We start from the raw sequence: 15,837 nt of genomic DNA on the forward strand, positions 1-15,837 counted from the left end.
AGTTTCCACAGAGAGCGGACTCTGAGATGGAGATTAGTCTGCAGGTGTTTTATTAGGGAACATTTCTGGGATCAACACCAAGGGGAAGAAGGGAAGGAAGCAGGAGTGGGCTAAGGGAAAAATTGTCATGAACTCTTGATGAGAGGCTTCAGCCGGCTCCACAAAGAGCTTGTGAAATAGGAAGCACCTTTTAGAATTGTACCCAGTTGGGGCAAGGGCCCTAGGGGTTCATATCCCCATGTCTGACCAGTCATTGGATGTGACTTGACTGTTCCCAGATGGCTTACAGCTGAAGCCTTTCTTTCAGCAGCACTCCCCACAGTCCTCAGTCCTAAGGGAAGATCTGTGATGCCTGGAAGTATCTGTTCCAAATACTCCTTGGCCAGTATTATCCAGTGAAATATTCCACGCTACCACTCATTGACTGAGAGCCTGCAATAGTGCTCAGAGAATGAGGAGAAATACATATCAGTGTTATTTCACGGATTTGTTTCATACACACAAATACATACATGCATATAAATATATATTTGTATATTTTTATATAAAAAATCATTTTAGTATATTAACTATCACTTATAGTTGTGAATTATATATTCAAATGAACTTATAACTTCATAATCTTGGATGAATAGCACATATTTAAATGGCTGCAAGCACTTCATTACTAGTCTTGTGAAACTTTAAAATATTTCTGCCTTTGTCATGCATTTTTCTTTTTCAAAAAAAATTTTTTTTAATTTTCTAAAATGATGTTGAAATTACCAAGCATAAATTCTGTGACATTTCTATGGTATCAGACTTTAAAAGTGACATGTAATCCACCATGCCGATTTAACAATGGACTCCAGCAATCTTTCAGTCTGATACTTAGACCACCACTGGTCTCAATTAGCTCCAATTTAATGGCAGGCATTCTTTTTTAACATGATCTGATTTAGTGAGGAATGAGCTGGACTAAGTACCAATTCACCTAAGATTGGCCAACAAACAGTAAACAGATGGTAACAACTTTGACTGGATTTACATATGGGCTAGAAATCAAATAATGACTGTACCATAGAAATTTCTATGCTTTTATTGGATTCACTTACTATCTATTGCTTCCTAGGTACCTGTTCAAGATATATTTTTTAGGTTTGGAAAATTATTAATGAAACTCTTATTAAAATGTCACCATTTTGTTTATATGTAGATACATATATATATACATGAAGTTATATCAAATATATACATACATAAATTGCTGAAAATAGTTTTAATTTAGATAAGCTAAAAATAATTTTAGAATATGAAACATATATATTTGAAATTTTGCTTTTCTTAGTCATCTTTTAAATTAGTAGTCGATATACATAATGTCGTTTTGGTATGCATGAAGTTAATGATGTTAGCTCATTTTGGCTCAGGATTCACTGAGTCTAAATATAAACCATTTAACATGGACACTAGAATGTTTCTCCATATGGGCAAGGACATTATCTTCCTGTCCATTGCTGTGCTTTCAGCACCTAGCCCAGTGCTTGTTTAATTTTAGGCTCAAAAAATATTTGTCAAATAAGTGAATAGATGTATATTTAAGTGACATTTATTAAATCTGTAAATATACATTTTATATTTGTGTACATTCTTAATAATACAAAATTTACTGAATAATATTTAGCTCTAGGATGTGGACAGAGGTGAGTGTATTAGGAGTATATATTCTCTTCCAGAACTTATTTATTGCTGGTCAAACTATAAAACTAAAAATATCTTTTTGAAATGAATTTATGTAAGTTATGGCACAAATAAGTGCACTCATTTCCTGGGTTTAAATTAATTTTGAAAATAAGTAGATGTCTTTGCATCATTTAAAGGTACCATATTTCTTTAATATTTTAAATACTGTGTTACTTGTTAAAGCACTCAACATAATGTCATTGGTGATGTTCTTCATAATTCTTTTAAAACATACTAAATGATATTCTATCTGCATCATTAGGTTACCGTACAACACTGTCCTTTGAGAATATGGTTTTGCTGTCATTTCTAGTTGTAATTACTTCCAACAAAAACTGTACAGGCTTATTGAAATGACTTGATGTGTGAAGGTTGAGAAGACAATGTCTACGATCACTGTAAATATCTGCAGCTTGATCGCATGGCGTGCTTATTTCACATAGGCTCACTCTTACAAGGTGCCATATTTCTGGGTACGATTTTTTAATCCTCTCCAGCATTTATAGTTTCTCTATAAAAGTCTGAAGTTTGAGATTTCTTGTAACTCAAAGTTTCTCAACCTCAACACTTTTGACATTTTGGACCAGATAATTATTTGCTTTATGGGGGTACAATGCATTGTAGGATGTTTAGAAACATCTGTTTTCTCCAGTTACTGGATGCCAATAGCAACCTCCACCTCAGTTGTGAAAATAAAGTGTCTCCAGATATTGTCAAATGTCATGTGAAGGCAAAATCACCCCTGGTTGACAACTACTGCAGGACTTTCTCTTTAGTGCATGCGTGAGTGTGTGTACAGTAGGATTTTCAGGGGAATGTTAGTGTTTCCAAATTTTGCCAGGCTAAAATTAAGAATGAAATGTCAAATGCCACTCAGTTTAAAGAGAGGTGCCCTGGAGCTACCCAAAATGGGGACCAGGCACCTTGCCCAAGGGCTTTCTTGGAGGCAGAACTAGCTCTACTTTCCCACACGTCACCCTAGTCATCCTCTCCCCATATACTGGTCGATAGGAAAAGAGAATGATCAGATGGGTGATTCCTGCACAGATGGGAATGCAGAGCTTCTGAAAAGCTTGCTCACTCAGGAAACTGCTGGAGGGAATCCATGAGAGCTTCTGAAGTATCTGCCTGTGTACTGGGAGGGAGTTATATTAGAAGGTAGGATAAATAGTCAAGTGGCTTGACCAGTCACTTACTGATTCTAATGTTTGACTTACACATAAGAGTTATTTGAAGATTCTTATCTCGTGTTTTTGTTTCTTTGCTAGTTTGTTTTTGGGTGTGTTTGTGTGTATTTTCATTTCTTTTGTGCAAATACCAAAGAGTAAACTTTCTAGATCAAGGAGTGATAGGTGTACATTTAACTTTATAAGAAACTGCCAGAGCTTTTTCCAGAAGGCAGCACAGCCTTCTCTTCATAAGACAGTAACATCACCACATTAGGCTTTGGTTTCTTTCTCCTCTCGGCTTTCAAACATGGGAGCAACTAGAGCCAGAATGATGGTAGAAGAATATCTGCATATTTAGAACCAGGTATAAGATTGGAAGTTTTAAATAGATCGGACCAAGTTTAATTGACAAAACTGACTAGAAATTAGTAAAATCTGTCACAAATAATACTATAGTACAGGAGATGAAGATATGACAAACCACGGTATTGGGTAAAAATAAAACTCTTCTATATTTATGCCTCAAAGAGTTAGTTAAGACTATGGAATAAACTTGTTTCCCACAGTACACACAGACACACACACATGCTAGTGTATATGTGACAAAGCTCAAATATAGTCAAAATTCAGAAATGAAGCATTAAAATCTTTTTTTTTTTTTTAAAACAGATCTTAGCTTAGCTTTGGCTGTCATTTCTTCTCATGGAGTAAAAAACCAGAAACAAAACTCTACCTGATAAGCATGACTCTTTAAATTTAAAGCTCTGTCACTTCGGGGTTAAAATTATTATTTTTAGGTAAAATTAACTCAAATTTAATATTCAAACCCAACCAATTTAAGACTAATTTTTTCTCTCTTCTTACTTCTTCTCTACCCAGAGTGAGGCAAATGAAGTGTTCAGGGCATCTGCATAGCCCTGATATCAGTGAAGGGGCATCGGGTCCATGGAGGCCATGGTCTGCGGTCATGCTTAGTTGTACAATCACGCTTAAATTTTTAGCGTCATCCTGCAGCCTCAGTCTATGTGCTGCTTAAGTCTCCACAGCTGATACATTGCAGGTAAATGAACTCTCAGGGAGCCCAGAATTGTTCCCTAATAATAGCCTCAACCAGTGCTTCATAGTGTCACTGGTAGCTGAACTCAGCTCTGTCCTTCCCCTGGTTCCCTAACTTTAAGCTATTTATGCAGAAATTCTTATAGTCCAGCTTTGGGCAAAGTTTTATTTTTTAAAAATTTTAACTCAGGCCTTCATAGGCATGCTTTAAATTAGTTTAACAAATACCAGGTGACATTTTTCTTTTAGAGTTATTGCTAATGCTGATTGCAGTTTTTCTTATATTGGATTGGCCAAAAAGTTCGTTCGGGTTTTTACATAACATCCTTGAAAAACCCGAACGAACTTTTTGGCCAATCCAATATTTGCGCTCCACTTGATAAATCCCTTACATATACAACTTCTTTACAAGTTTTAACCATGTAGTTAAACAGACATTTTCAGGATCTGTTAATCATTAAAGTACCATTCCACCATTATTTGAAGTCCCCCACCAAGTTTTGTTATATGTTTTCCACTCAGCACCTAATTTTGCAATGCAACAGCATTTAGAAAATGGATTTTACAAAACTCAAGGTAAATGATACACATAAGTAAATACACTAAAGAAATTTATAACATTTATATATATGAAAATTACAACACTATTAAAAGCAAAGCAATGTGTCCTTTATCATGCTGTTTGACCTGAAAAAAAAATGATTTCTAAAGAAATAAAAGTATTAGATATAGGAAGAGAGATCAGAAGGACATGATGACTGTAATTGTTTTATATTCTTAAAGCATTTATGACAATAAGGTATTCAATATATCGTCAGCATTCCCAATGTTAATTATTCATAAAAACAACTTTGGCATCCATCCAAATGTAAATGTAATTAATTTGCTTCTGTCCTTCAAATACAAAATAAAATCCATGTTGTAATTTTTCCTCAAGAAAAATAATTGAATTTTAATTTTTTCAAAGAATCAATTCTAATTTTTTCTACTAAGGTATTTGTCAAATATAACACATAAATATTAAGAATATTTTTTGTTAATTTTTCAATCATTGACTAATAATATCTTATCCTTGTGCTTGCTTCAGCAGCACATATACTAAAATTGGAACAATACCGAGAAGATTAGCATGGCCTTGTGCAAGAATAATATTCTATCCTTTTAAGGAAAAAACTTCATGGAAATTAAAATTGAATAAGATGTGTTAGAAAATACTGGATTATTTAAAAATTATAAGTACATATTTCAGTTAGCTCTGTTGCCTAATTTTTTTGCTTCTTATAGTACACAGGCATACCTCAAAGATATTGTGGGCTTAGTTCCAGACCATTGTAATAAAGTGAATATTGCAATAAAGTCAGTCATATAAATTTTCTGTTTCCCAGTGCATATAAAAGTTATGTTTACACTATGCTATTGTCTATTGTATGCAATAGCATTATATCTAAAAAACCAACGTACATACCTTAATTTAAAAATTTATTGCTAAAAAAATGCTAACCGTCTGAGCCTTCAGCATGTCCTCATAGTACCATCAAAGATCACTAATCACAGATCACCATAACAAATATAATAATAATGAAAGGGTGAAATATTGAGAGAATTACCAAATGTGACACAGAGACAGTAACTAAATGCTGTTGGGAAAATGGCACTGATAGACTTAGTCAACACAGGGTTGCCGCAGACCTTCAATTTGTAAATTGCAATATCTGTGAAGCACAGTAAAGCAAAGTGCAATAAAACGAGGTATGCCTGTAATGTTCTCCTCCATAATTTTGGTTATTCATAAGCACTGATGAGAACATTGCTGGCTTATTTATATTGGTGTTTGCTATACAATTGTTGTGACTTTTGTATATGCTTAAAATTTTTTACACAAAAATATTTGAAAATATTTTGTTCACATTGTGGAAATATTCTGGATCTCATTTTTGCTGTGTAATGATATTACCATTAACTTAGCAGCTTGAAACAGCACAGGTTTATTTTCCCCATGTCAGTGGTCAAGAATCTGGGTATGATTTAGTTGAGTTTTCTGTTTTAAGGTCTTACAAGTCTGTTATCAAGGACATGCTGGTTAGGGCTGTGGTGTCATCTGAGGTTCAACTGAGGAAGTATGCACTTCCAAGTTCATATGGCTGTTGGCAAGATTCAGTTCCTTAAGCTCTGTCATCCTGAGATCTTTAGTCACCTGCTTGCTGTTGGCTGGAAGCCACATTCAGTTCCTTATCACTTGGACCTTTCCATAGAGCAGCTTAAATGCCAGCAAGGGTGAGAGTTAGCAGAGAGAGTTTTCTAGTAAGACAGAGGTTGTGAGTTATGATCTTAATCTATATTTCTCTTTTTGCACCATTTCTGTACTGTTTTGATTAGTGTAGCTTTGTATTATAAAGTCAGGGAGCCTGATTCCTCCAGCTCCGCTTTTCTTTCTCAGAATTGCTTTGACTATTCGGGGTCTTTAGTGTTTCCATACAAATTTTATGTTCTAGTTCTGTGAAAAATGCCATTGGTAATTTGATAGGGATTGCATTGAATCTGTAGATTGCCTTGGGTAGTGTAGTCATTTTGATGATATTGATTCTTCCAATCTAAGAACATGGTATATCTCTCTATCTGTGACATCTCATCACCTTTGCCATATTCTCTGATTAGAAGCAAGTCATGGGTCCCACCCACACTTAAAGAGAGGAGATTGCACAGGGCATGAATACTAGGAGATGAGGAAAATGGGAAGCCATTTTACAGTTTGTCTTTCAAGCCAATTAACAATTTATTTTCATTGATTTTAGAGAATAGACTTACTGCACAACCGTTTGAAGTAATTTCATAATAGTTATGTTTATGTGCAACTTCAGCTCCCAGAGTACATATGGTATGTAGTCCTTGAATATTCACTGGCATGGTCTGTGGGTAAGCTCACCTGTAGGAAATGCATTATTTCATCTATTTTCTGGTTAAAGGGGATGAGACATAACTTGGTTTGACTGATGATTATGTGTCATGTATTGGCATGGGGATCTTAATTAGGTCTTATTTAATCAGTATGGATATTGCAAAATTTATCTTTTTATATCTGGCTAGAAAAAATCAAATTCATGCATATGTACATGCATAAGTAAACAAAATATAAATAGCTGCCCTCCTTTGGCAATAAAAATGTTGGGTAGGATGAAAGAAAAAAGAGAAGGGACTAAAAACAGACTTATAAACAACAAAGAAAAACAAACTTGTAAACAAGTGAGATATTTGAGGGCTCAAGGCCTTTTAAGACTAAGGATTCTAATCTCCCATCATTTTGTGAAGTCTCATACATATGTTTTATATGGTGTTCATGATTAAATTACAAAAGACCTCATAAGTTTACCTTTAAATCTATTGGAGATGTTTGGCAAATGATATCTGTGGGAAATGAGAAAAGGCGGAATGAGTTTAAAATCTCGCAAGAAGAAGAAAAGAGAATAACTTGTGTGTTATTGGCAAGATTCCAGGAACTTTGAGGCAGAAGTAATAAAGGCCTCCCAAAATTCATGGAAATTACAAGAAAGCCTTGGGCATTCCATAGAGGGCATCTCAAAAGATGAAGGTAACTTTGATGACTCAAGCTCAAATTTACAATGATTCTATAGGGGGGAATATTTGAATCTCTCTCTTATAATGAAACATAATCTCAAGGAAGATAATGATTTACCTAAGATGCCCCACTTAGTGATTACAGGAGTAGGACTCATACTTGGGTGAGTCTAACTCTACATCAAATGTACCTTCCACTGCAATCTGGATGGATGCCACAGGTGGAGGGAACTGGAAACAGCTGTAACAGTTCAAGGAAGGTTGTGTCATAATTTCGTATCATTGTGTGTGTGTATGTGGTGTGTGACTCAAACAATGAAAATATAAATGGTAGTCAATAATCAAACAGTAAATATTTTTGAGGACCACGCCTTACAGGGCAGTGAAGTTACAATAACTTAGGTTTTATAGTAATTATTTTTAAATGGATGTACATACTAACTGTGAAAAAGTGACAAAACTCAAACAGTTCAAACAAAGGCTGCTTTTGGCAAGTGATGTAAGGCTATAATATTAGAATGGAGGCTTTACAAATAATTGTATTCAAATATTTAATTAAAATAGCATTAAATTTAAGACTAAAGGATGTAACTCTTATTACATAGGCAAGTCATGACTGTATTATACATTTTTCATCCAGGACAAACTGTAAAATACTACAATGCATTTCTCTTTAGCTCTGTTAACAATTTTTGGCAAATGATATGCAGCTATTTTAATAAAGAAGAATTTTATAGAAATCTGACTTCCCCAAATAAACTAATATCTGTGTGCTTGTAAAAATCAGAACTTTGAACACCATTTGAGCAATTAAAGGAAACGACTTATTAATTCAGAAGAAAAACTTGCATAAATGTGAACTGGTGTGCGGAGAATAATTAAATTGTAATTCCAAAAGGTTAATGTAGTGATTTACTTGTCCTGATTTTTTAATTTAGATAGTAGTGCAGATTTTTTCAATATGGCAAACCAATGCATGATTTATGTTCCAGTACAGATGGGAATTGTACATCTGTGCTAAGGTTTTTTGTATGTTACTCTACAATTATGATATCAATATTTTTACATACTGCATGCCAAATTGTATTAGCATTTAGGTTTCAAAAGTTTTAAACTATTCTGAGTGCAACAACAATACAATCACTTTATATATAAAGTTGACTGATGAATGTCCTTGTAAAAGAGCAAACAGTGAATTTATAATGCTCTATAGTGTTGTAACAGATATTTAATTTTCCTTATTTACCACTCAAAGTCCCACTTTATTTTGGGCACAATTTCTCAGGCAAATTTTGTTCATTTCTTTTAACTTATTTTACATTTTTCCAAATTGACAATAGTATTAATCAGGTTCCTAGAAAAAAACGAAAAAAAACATAGCTCAAATGATAAAATATGTAAGCAAATTTTTATTTACCATATTAAACTATAAAATTTCACAACTAAAATTAAAATTTATAATGTGTTGCTATATTACAATTACAGTATATATTTTAATTCCTCTTATGCTACTGTCATTACCCTACAGTTGAGACTGGTAAGTACCTTTTAGTTTATACACTATACTTCTAAAAGGTAGACATGCATAGTGTTTAAATTTGTATACTGGTATACATTGTATGAGTACAATGTGATTTGGAAATAAATTTGCATTTGAAGACCTTTTGATAAATAATATTTGAGAACCAGTTTTATTACTTTCATAAGGAATGCATTTTTATGTGTTCTTAAAACATTTATCTGATAAAATGCGCTAGATAATATTCTTCTTGAAAATTCTAGAATATTATTGGAGAGTATTTCAAATCATGTTAACTATATTGACCAATCTATTTGGCAATTTAATAGCTTAAATTTTTAATGTAATGTTTAATGATGGTTGTGTTACTGACCAGGGTTCTTGGCCTCCTTAATAGAAACAGATAAGAGGCCAGATGAGAAACTCAGGCAAGGCTTTACTGGGATTCGTGCTGCAGCATGAGGGAGGGAAAACAAGCAACAGGTTCCCTTGCTGTCTCCCTGATGAGGGGGGAGAAGGGGACAAGCTGGTTCCTTATATGGGGTGAGGGTAGGGGTTGGGTCCAGAGGTCAAGCTGGAGGAGTGGCTTAGGTGGTCTGCCTACCCCCTTGGTGGTGCTGTGTGCATGCCCAATACCCTGCTTTTGCTCCCAGCTCCTCAGAAGTGGCAGTTGGGTTTTGGTCTTTTTGTATCTTGTTGTTCATAATTTGCCCCAGCTGTGCATGCATGCAGTTATTTTTAGTCCCTTCTAGTGTCTGTATTTTGTTGCTGGAGGAGATGTTTGTTCAGGTACAAGCACTGCAGCAAAGGGTCCCAGGTCCCAGCCTGTCTCATTCCCCCTTGAGGGATTCTACACCCCTTTTTCTTAAGGGGCCAAAGGTCTCTTCTGAAATTTCTTCATGCTGGACAAGGGCTGCAGACCCTAGCCTACGCTAGAGGTGTAGACATCCCTTACTGACTCTTCCAAGGAACTGTAGCTACCTGGGCCACCTCCTCTGGAATGGGTTGAATTCTTTGAACCATGAGTCTTATTTGAAACTGTTGGAGCCTAGGAGACACAAACTTAACCAAAAGATTAAACAAACAAGGGCCAAAAAGGAGAGGAGCAATAGCCACTAAAGGGCCTAGAAAGGGAAGCAACCAGGTTAACTTAGGGCTTCCTTTACTGCTGACCAGACAGTGGAAGCGATATCACCCCTGCTAAAATTGTGAAGCCATTCTGCTTGGGTGTATATTTCCTTAATATTAACTTCTACCTGTCCTGTCGCATTGATCCAGGTGCAGCAGGAAGTATTAGTTATCACACAAACTCCACCTTGTTCTGCCAGAAGGTGATCAAGAGCTAGATGATTGTCAAGAACTACATGAGCCAAAGGAAAAAGAGAGGTCTTAAGTCATGTTAAGGCTTAGTCCTGTTTCCTCATATAACCAAGCTGTCTGGTGAGATTTCTTGGTGTTGCTTTATAATAGGTAAAGCCTCCCCAGAGCTGCCACTCCTATGGCCAGCCCTGCCCCTGTTAGGATCATTCCTAGTGCTCTCTGGGTTCGGCGGGGAGCTGGAATGGTTCTGTTGTTATAGATAAAAATACCTCTTGTCCCTATAGTGTACCCTCCTATGAAGGGGACAATGCATTTACAGGCTATAGTTTGGCTGGAAAAGGACAGGGCCTGGCCATAATTCCATAACATATGATGGTCTGGGTGTCTGAAGAGGAAAATAAACCCTTCCAGGATGCAGACCTGAATGTCTGTCTCACGGTTGTTAAGAGCGGACAGTTCTTGAAGGATATAACTGTTGTGAGTACTTAAACAATTAGGGGACAGCAGACCATTATGCTGATAATTAAGTGTATGAAGCTCTACAACATTTTTAACAAGATGCTCACGGATGATCCTGCTGACACCATCAGAGGGTCACCCTCCACAGGCCAGATCACTATTTGCCTGGAATTCCACAGGTGAGTTGAATGGGATTGACCAGGTGGATGGGACATTTCCTTCCCACCACTCACATTCCCCTTCCCTGTTGTTTAGGGAGACTGGGCCATAGTTGGAAACAGGGCACCAGTCGGTAAAGTTGTAGGTACAGTTTATCCCTATATAAGAGGCAGGATATCTGGTGTAATTATATCTTGGGGGGGTTCTCAGGGCATGTGAAATAAATGCTATTTGTGCAATTAAACATAGTGTGCCCCACACCTCGGGTCCAGTTGTATGGGGGTAGTCACATTAAAGCATTGGAATCGCACCCTGGAAAGTTCAAGTGTGACCAGCAGAGGTCGAGGGGGTGGCAGTTGTCCCTGATTTAGATCATTAATTACCACTGGACCTGGCCGGTTCAGGGGAAACGCAAGAGGACCAGTAGCCAGCTGGGGGTGTTGACGGCATATCCAGCATTCTTTTAAATGTTCCCCTTTAGATATAATTCTGGAAATACCGATAAGTGTATTTTCTTGCCACTGTCCCCTAGTTACAGGGACTAGTAAGGTGGACAAAGTCAATGGGAGGAGCATTTCTGTGGGACAGTGTTTCCCTTAAAGCCAGCATGGACAAAGGAGCTCCTTCCCTGGTGGCTGAGCAAACTGGTGGAATGCAAGCAAGAGTACAATAGCAAGAATGGCAAAAGTCCAGCCCACCACATCATTTTACTTATCTGTCGGTGGTACCTGTATTCTAAACAGGTATCTCAGATTTTTCTACTGGCTCACGGGTGTATTGTTCTTCTCTTGTGACCTGCTGGGTCTTTGGAGGTAAAAGCTTTTAGTCTGGATAAATGTATCCAACTAGATATCCCTTGCAGTTTGACAGCAAGGGGGGGGTGGCTAAAATTACTTTATAGGGGCCCTTCCATTTTGGCAATAATTCACCTTTGGGGGACCCCTCTTTCCAGGTTTTAAGAATAACTTGATCCCCAGGGTTTATATGGAAAGGATAAGCTTCAGAAACAATCTTAGAGTGTTGTTTTATTCACTCAACTTAAAATTATACAGGAAGGGGCTATCTGGGGGGTGAGTCTTAGTAAATACAAAACTCAACAGAATTTGATATCCACTGAAACAATCGTTTTCTCTCTAAAATACCCTATTTACCAAATATATCCAAATTAAGATTGTTTTCAAATTAAGCCTGATTTCAATAAACTTGGCTTGATTACTTATGTAATTTATCACATAGGTCCTTTAAATTGGCTGTGTTAGAATTTTTTTATAAGGAATCTCAGACTAAAGTTTTAAAAGGCTGCTCAGAGCCAGGAAAGCAATGCCAAGGGCTTATCACAGATTCTGCTTTACAGATTTGGATGAATTCCTCTCTTTTTGAGGTGTCTGAAAAATACCTTGAGATTCCTGCACTCTTCAGGAGGTGGCCTTTCTTATTTACCCAATAAAGCTGCTGGGAATATGAGTTTCCAATTTCTGGAGGGATCAGGTAGAGGGAAAAAATAAATGTTTCAATTCTACTTAGGGATGTAAGTTTATGAACCTGCTCTAAATTATAATTAGCTTGAAAGGAAGGGTTTCCTTATATCTGGAAAATGCAGATTAAAAGGCAGTAATATTTTAGAAGACCTAAATAGACATTTTTCCAAAGGAGACATACAGATGGCCAAGAAGCACATGAAAAGCTGCTCAACATCACTAATTATTAGAGAAATGCAAATCAAAACTACAATGAGGTACCAACTCACACCAGTTAGAATGGGCATCATCAGAAAATCTACAAACAACAAATGCTGGAGAGGGTGTGGAGAAAAGGGAACCCTCTTGCACTGTTGGTGGGAATGTAAACTGATAAGCCACTATGGAGAACAGTATGGAGGTTCCCTAAAAAAAGAGCTACCATATGATCCAGCAATCCCACTCCTGGGCATATACCCGGACAAAACTATAATTCCACAAGATACATGCACCCCAATGTTCATTGCAGCACTATTTACAATAGCCAGGTCATGGAAGCAACCTAAATGCCCATCGACAGACGAATGGATAAAGAAGATGTGGTACATATTTACAACGGAATATTACTCAGCCATAAAAAGGAACGAAATTAGGTCATTTGTTGAGACGTGGATGGATCTAGAGACTTTCATACAGAGTGAAGTAAGTCAGAAAGTGAAAAACAAATATCGTATATTAACGCATATATGTGAAACCTAGAAAAATGGTACAGATGAACTGGTTTGCAGGGCAGAAATTGAGACACAGATGTAGAGAACAAACATATGGACACCAAGGGGGGAAAGCAGCAGGGGGGTGGTGGTGTGATGAATTGGGCGATTGGGATTGACATGTATACACTGATGTGCATAAAACTGATGACTAATAAGAACCTGCTGTATAAAAAAATAAAAATAAAAAAAAGGCAGTAATATTTTAGACAAAAGTGAAAAATTATAACCATATCCATCAGTTTAATAAACCCATGTAATTAACAGTTTTATAAAGCCATCAGGTTTACCCAGTTCAGTGGTGTGATATGAAAGTTACCAAAAACCTGTACTTGTCAAAAAACCCTTTCTATGAATCTTCCTGGAGATGAAGCATTTTTACAAAGCATCAGCTTATCTTTCTAAGAATGACAAAAGACTAAAAGGGCACAGTTAAACACCTGATCACAAAGCAATTGACAAAGAAACTTGATTATAATAACTAGAATTATGACTGGTAACATTTTATCAGGGCATACCAGATTTTAAGGAAATCCATAAAATTTTTAGAAGATCTATATTAATAACATTCACCCATATGATACAAGCTAAGAAGATTTAGTACTCATTTGACAATGATTCCCATGTAATTTAACATACCAAATGAACCCAGTTAGTTTAGGATTTCTCTTTGGGATGGTCCAGGGTCCCTCTGAAGCACCCCAAAGTTAGCAGAAGGTCAAAATTTTAGTTAGAATTTGACATTTGGGAAGTCTGTCAAAAATATCAAAAAAATTTAAAACACCTGATCAGATAGGATCATATGTCTCTGTGAAACAATTCTGATTCATTTGACCAAAGTGACAATAAAAGATTTCAAGGGCAAATAGGGACAGTTTATTTAAAGGCAAAGAAATTTGCACAATCTGCTGTCAGAAACAGCATTCCAAAAAAACTCTGTTCTCTTAAGAGAGAGAAACCAGCTCACAGCACTTCAGCCTGAGATTCCAGGTGCAGCCATCTTAAATTGAGGTGTTGCGAGCAGCTTTTCTGCATAGTGTCCACCAAAGTGTGGTGTCAACGCAGCAGTTCTCTGCTGGGAACTCTAATCAGACATGTTAGGTGCAAGACCTCTGCACACAGCTCCCTAAGTGTACTATACACAAGGGCAGGTGAGTCCACTACATTACAGAAAGAGAACAATCTGGAGCCCAGAGGGTGGAGACAAGATGGCAGAGTATAAGGACTTGAGCTCACCTCCTCTCATGAAAACACCAAAATCACAAATAAGTGCTGAACAAATATCAACAAAAAAGTCTGGAACCTATGAAAAAAGATACTCTACATCCAAAGACAAAGAAAAAGCCACAGTGAGATGGCAGAAGGGGTGCATTTGTGATACAATCAAATCCCATACCTGCTGGGTGGGTGACCCACAAACTGGAAGATAACTATATCACAGACGTTCTCCCAAAGGAGTGAGAGTTCTGAGCCCCACATCAGGCTCCCTAGTCTGGGGGTCTGGCATCAGAAGGAGGAGCCCCCAGAGTATTTGGCTTTGAAGGCCAGTGGGGCTTGATTGCAGGAACTCCACAGGACTGGAGGAAACAGAAACTCCACTCTTGGAGGGCCCACACAAGGTCTCATGTGCACCGGGATCCAGGGAAATAAACAGTGACTTCATAGGAGCCTGGGCCAGATCTACCTGGTGGTCTTGGAGGGTCCCTGTAGAGGTGGGGTTGGGGTGTGTGGCTTACTGTGGGGACAAGGAGACTGGTGGTGGAGGTAATGGGGAGTACTCACTGGCATGAACTCTCCTGGAGGAGGCCATTTTGACACCAAGACCTGGGCCTACCCAACAGCCTGTAGTCTCCAGATCTGGGATGTGTCAGGCCAAACAACCAACAGGGCAGGAATATAGCCCCATCCATCAGCAGACAGCCTGCCTAATGTTTTCCTTAGCCTAGAGCCGACTCTAAACACACCCCTTGAGATGGCCCTGCCCACCAGAGAACAAGACCCAGCTCCACCCACCAGTGGGCAGACACCAGTCCCTCCAACCATAACTCACCATAATAAAGGCCATATATGACAGACTCACAGCTAACATCATACTCAATGGTGGAAAGCTGAAAGCATTCCCTCTAAGATCAGGAACAAGACAAGGATGTCCACTCCCACCACTTTTACTCAACATAGTTTTAGAAGCCCTAGCCATGGTGATCAGAGAAGAAATAGAAATAAAATGAATCCAAATTGGAAAAGAAGGAGTAAAACCATCACTGTTTGCAGATGGCATGATACTATATATACAAAATACTAAGGATGCTACCAGGAAACTACTAGTGCTTATCAATGAATTTGGTAGAGTTGCAGGATACAAAATTAATACACAGAAATCTGTTACGTTCCTATACACTAACAATGAAAGACCAGAAAGAGAAATTCAGGAAACAATCCGTTTTATCATCACATCAAAAAAAAATAAAATACTTAGGACTAGTCTTACTTAAAGAGGCAAAGCACCTGTACTCCAAAAACTATCAGACACTGATGGAGGAAATCGAAGATGACACAAATGGATGGAAAGATAGACCATGTCTATCTTCTTGGATCAGAAGCGTCAATATTGTCAAAATGACTAGACTACTCAA

At 37.3% G+C, this 15,837-nt stretch overlaps 1 non-coding gene across 1 annotated transcript; it reads left to right on the top strand.

Annotated features, from left to right (window-relative positions):
- Window positions 1-5,021: 5,021 nt before the first annotated feature.
- Window positions 5,022-5,127, top strand: LOC132354655 (U6 spliceosomal RNA). Its single transcript, XR_009499358.1, has one exon. It is a non-coding gene; the product is annotated as a U6 spliceosomal RNA (small nuclear RNA).
- Window positions 5,128-15,837: the final 10,710 nt, after the last annotated feature.

This window comes from Balaenoptera ricei, chromosome 1 (assembly GCF_028023285.1).
Source record: "Balaenoptera ricei isolate mBalRic1 chromosome 1, mBalRic1.hap2, whole genome shotgun sequence".
NCBI classification, from domain to species: Eukaryota; Metazoa; Chordata; class Mammalia; order Artiodactyla; family Balaenopteridae; genus Balaenoptera; species Balaenoptera ricei.